Raw genomic sequence first — 6,000 nt, 5'->3', positions numbered from 1 at the left:
CAACAAAAACCAGCAACTACTATTAACTTAAGACCTAGACTTTCAAACAGATTAAACCAACAAAAACTTCACTGAAAATGAATGACATTTAAGGCATACATATCAGAGTCTTCTGCTGAATCGGCCGACTGATAACCTTCAGGCACATCCGGACCATCATCATCAGGATCATCAAAATTGTCCGAACTGTCACCTGGATCTTCAACATTCTCTTCATCATCAGCCATAGGGTTCTCTTCATTCCCTTCCTCTTCCTCTTCCTCTTCCTCTTCCTCTTTTGAATCTCCCTCCTCCTCTTTAGCTTCTGAATTTTCCTCCTCTTCTGCTACAGCTGCTACATCTTCCTCCTCCACAGCGGCCTCAACATGTACTTCTTCCACGACCTGATCAACCTCCATTCCAACAACCTCCTCTCCATGTTCTACCTCTCCAACCATAGCAGCAACAGCTGCTACTTCTTCTTCAATTATCCTCCTTGTGTTTGCTATTCGCGCTTCCACTTGTTGCATTGTAATTCACATCCTAAACAATACCCTCTCCCGTTCATCCCTACGTTCCTGTAAATTCCTAAGCCTCTCACCCAAAGCAACCAACTCTTGACTACGAGAATTGCCAGCAAAAGGTTGATAGTTTGATACTTGTGAAGAAGATGAAGAGGCGCCATTGTTTTCCATTGTTTTGAACAGGAGAAATTTCAGAAGAAAAAAAAAGGAAGAAGAAGCAGAAGAATCTTTCAGAAATGAAAAGACAAGAGATAGAAATGTTGTCTCTTATAGACTAGGCATTAATTGTAAGAAGATGTAAAGGCATATTCTAGTTGTATTTGAGAAAGATACACTTTGCAAGGTTCATTTTATCAGAAAAAGTACTTATAACTATAATATACTATAAAAGGTCCTTTTCCAAAAACAACCTTTTTATAGTTCAGATAAATTTTTATTCCATTGTATTTTCAATTTACATGTCATTTATAGAATGATCATAAAATGTTTCTCTTTTTTTTTCTTTCCTTTTTTTTTGGAAAAAGTTTAAAAAGTTGACTTTAATACTACTACCACACACCACCACACCAAAATATTTTAGATAAATAAATTAAAGATAAATTTTTTTAAATAATTAAAGATTGACTTTGCTCATAACTACTTCAATCAAGCCATCAAATTAAGAAATTGGATTTTATTGATAAATGTAACTCGCATTACAATTGAAACACGAATCCAAACCAAGATATCACAATTTCGCCCAAACAACATCAAAACAATTCACTTAATTTCTATATGTATATTCTATACCCAAATTTCCTAATATCTATCTAATGCTTTTTAAAATTTTCTTGTTAATTTCTTTTTTAGATGAGTTTGCATACTCAAAATTCTCAGCTTGGAAAGAAGATACATCCTCCCCATTGTTTTATTAGAATATGCTTAATCAAGTTGCTATCATATATGATTACTTTTTTCTATTTATTATACTAATAGAGTAATAGTACATTGTAAGTTTGTTAATGTTTTCTAAGTAATTGAAGCTACTTGTGATCATATCTCAAGTAACATTGAATAAAAACATGCTACTATATACAATTAACAATAAATAACAGAGCTTTAAATAAAGTTGATATATATATATATATATATATATATATATATATATATATATATATATATATATATATATATATATATATATATATATATATATATTTGACAATAATCATCCACTTAGCACAATTACATATATATAATCCTAATTCTTGCTTCTTATACTAATTTCTACCAAGCTTGGAACTAAACAACCTATATACTATCATATAACTTAAGCCATCAAAGCTTGCTAGGCAAAAAAAAAGGCTCAATTCCATACAATTTGTGCCAACAAAAACAAAAAACAACCTAGGCTTTCATACAATTTGTTCATAATGAGACAAGTTAAGGCGATACATATCAGAATCATCTGCAGAATCAGCAGACTTATAGCCTTCAACAAAATCATCATCTTCATTTCCGCCATCATCGGAGTCATCTGAGTCATCCTGGTCATCCTCCTCTGAACTAGCTTCATCACCGTCCTCTAGGGTAGCCTCTACATCTCTCTCCTCTTCCTCTTCGGAAGCATCAGTATCTTCTTCCCCTAAATTCTCTTCACCTTCCTCTTGCCCATCTACATCCTCATAATCATCCTCCTCCCCTTCCCCTTCTACATCCTCCACTTCTTCCTCAGCTTCTAGATCATTCTCTTCCCTCTCAGCTTCAACATTTACCACTCCTTGGACCTATTCAACCTCCATTGGAGCCATCCCATAGCACTGTTCCACCTCCCTCCTAGCCAACGCAACAACAACTTCCTCTTCCTCCATCCTCCTCCTTGCATTTACAAGCTCTACTTCCACCTGCTCGGATTCTCTCTAAAGCTCCTCCCTACGAGCTTGTAAAGCCCTAAGCTGTGAACGCAAAATACTCAATTGAAGCCACCTAAGACGCCCATGAGGGGCACTTGTAGAAGCTCTTGATGAAGATGAAGAGGCACCATCATTGCTATCCATCTTAAGTTTAGATTAATTTAGAAAAAAAAAATTAGCTAGGGTAAAGAAAATGATGAGAGATAATCTTAGGGAAGAAGATTGAAAGCTTCTGAGGAGTTCTGACTCTTATAAGCTATGTAATAATAGCATCTTCAGTTTAATGTCATTCAATGCAGTTTTAACTTTACATTGAAATATGCACTTTGCAAAATCTGATTTTATTATGTACAAAAGTGTCATTCATACAAAAAGATCCTTTTTTAACAAAAAGCCCTTTTATACTCCTGACAAAATTTTTATTCTATTCCAATTTCTATTTGGAATTGTATGTCATTTTTAGTATGAACATCAAATATATTGTAATTTAAAATTGGCTATATATTTTTTTTAACATAAAATTGGCTATGATAAAGGTTCTTTTCTCATTGAATTTTAAAAGGTAAAATATTATACTATGTTAATATTGAAGAATATTCACCAAGGATTATTAATTAGTCGTACCGCTTTCGGGTAAGCCATCAAATATTTTAAAAAATTAAACATTAATTAATACATTGTTAAATTCAAATTAATACGGAATACAATGATTTATATAATATGACCTTTAAATTGTGAAAATTAAAAATTGAAATCTAACGATAAAATCAAACAAGTCTTTTTAATATTATGGAAGCTTATTTATTTAAATGTTAAAGTGTGATATTCATAATCATAGTTATATTATTATAATATGTAATTAGTTATTTTATAAATTCAAACAATACCATAAAGAATAAATATTACCACAATCTTTAGTTTTGAGGATCAAACTCAATTAAGTATTATAGTATAATATTTTACTTTTTAAAACTCAATTAAGAAATTAGAATATATAAAAGGTCCTTTTCCTATATTCTCTAAAGGAAAAAAAAAAATTAAACTATGCAATACCATTGATTAATTAAGACTCACTTTAAAGTTACTTTATTTTGCATCAACATTTTTAGCTAAACATAGTTCCCTAAGACTACCCATTTAAAAAAGACTACACATTAAACTACTCATTTAAAAAAACTACACATTAGCCTTTTACATGCTTCAATGTAAGCTCTTATAAAAAAGAGTAAACTAACATCAATTCACATATAACCCCTAACATTCATTCAATTTTTTCTTTATTCAACCATAACCTCGACAATGTCAAGCAAGGAGAAAGGTAAGCTCCCTACTCAAACAAATCCACGATCATCAGGAAGGCTCACATTGAAAAAAATGGAAGAAAGAGTAAACACACTTGCCCAGCAAATTGAAGAACTAGAACACCAACTACAGCACCTTCAAGCAACCATTTCAACAGATGACAAACAACAACCTCCAAAGAAGCATCGTTTCGTGCGTGAGCTGAGCTCCTCGGCAAACAATGACCTCGAAGGGTTTAGTTCGGACTCCACAAGTGCTAAGCAAGGCAGTGACCCAGACTACAATGGTGATGATGATGCCTCATCTTCCGACAACACCATAACAGACCAAGACATTTTCAATGACTCATCAGGAAAAGAATACTCAGGCAGCAACAGTAATGAAACAAAAAGCAGCGACTCCGACTACTAGATCGACAATTAGCAACTACCTAAAACTATGTATAATAGCTTCATCTATTAACGGCTTGTATTATGCTAATGTACGGTAGACTTAGCAATTGGAATTATGTCAACGTATTATGCTAATGTATGACAGACTCATGCAATTGGTATTTTCATATTAGTAACCAAGTTTTATTATGTCAATGTATGATAATTTTAATGAAATTGCTATCTTTTGTTATTATTATTTATATTCATGTTAGTAATCAAATTGTATTCTTAAATTAGAAAACATGATTAGTTCATCCTTTAAGACCGTTCAAACAACAATATAGCAACTAAATAAAGTAAAAACAACTCAGCATTAGCCAAAAATAATAAATGTAAAAAAAATTAAGCAAGAAATCAAGTGAGGACTTTTGAGACCCCAAGTTTGGGCCTTTATAGACCAAAAAAGGAATAATGGTACCCCAAGCCATTTTTAAGCCACAAAAAAATTTTGGGCCTTTAAACAAGTTTTACAAGGGTACACTACAACTACAAAAGAGTACATAACTTCAACAATTATCTAACTATATATATATATATATATATATATATATATATATATATATATATATATATATATATATATATATATATATATATATATATATATATATATATATATATATATATATATATATATATATATATATATATATATATATAATTCAAAATAAATACTCAAGTAACCCAACTTAGTTAATACTCTTATACATAATACTATACATTTAATTTTATATAAAAACATGTACAATCACTTATTTTAGTTTACTTCTATTAACGACATATACATTCACTCATAAATCTATATTTATTCATAATTACACTTAAAATAACCACACATTAGCCTTAGAAAACCACACATCCGGCCATAATAACTAGCAACACCACACTACCTCGCGTCCATCGCGCGCGTTGGGCAACCCTAGTTTTTGATAAAAGTATCACACCTTTGATTATCTTTCACCGAATTGATGTGAAATTGTTTAATTTTGTAAGGTTTGTGTTCAATATTTATCATTTCTTTCATTTTTGAATTTTTATATCTGAAATTTTCATTTATAAAAACAAAATAAGATAAATTAGTAGGAGAATTTTGATAAATTAACTATTTATCACTTTATCAGAGTGACAGAGTTTTCACTACCGTAAAGTCCGTAATACATTTTTTATTTTTCAAAATTTGATATGAGAATTTGTAGTTAAAATCGGGTGAAAAATCTTACATTTTTCATACCCAACTCAAATATTTTAAATACTTACATAGGGTCTCAATTAATATGTCCTCCCTAGGGCACCAAAATCTCATAAACGGGCCTGCATGTTACGTACTATCAACAAAATATGCTAATTACGCGAACGTACTTCAAATAAGCTCTTAAAATAGCCGAGTTCACTACAACACTTCCCGAACCAAGTCTCCTACATAAAGGGACAATAATACTATATTTATTACCCTTGTATACACTATTTCTAGTAACTTAAACTCACTTTAAAAAACTTGTTATGATCTAAAAATTATTTAAAAACCCTTAATTAGTCTCTCTTTCATTAGGTAATTAAACCCTTTTATTAAAATCACAATTCTACTACTTTAAATAAAATTCCAGCAATAATACTTTGTTAAAAACTCCTTAAAAACTCATCAAATCATATCTTTATACTTGGTTACTAATCAAAATTAATGGGTATTCAGAACCCCCAAATCAATTTATGAAAGAACCCTAAAAATCCCATCTTTAATATTTCAAAAACCCAAACTTTATAAAGTATGAAATATGAACAATCTGAAATTTTAATTTATAACCATCAAAATAAAAACTAATAAACAATTTTCAATAATAAAAATCCAAAACCAATACTAATATATATAAT

This window comes from Chenopodium album, chromosome 8, assembly GCF_948465745.1.
Source record: "Chenopodium album chromosome 8, dcCheAlbu1.1, whole genome shotgun sequence".
NCBI classification, from domain to species: Eukaryota; Viridiplantae; Streptophyta; class Magnoliopsida; order Caryophyllales; family Amaranthaceae; genus Chenopodium; species Chenopodium album.
Note: the sequence above shows the minus strand (reverse complement) of the source record.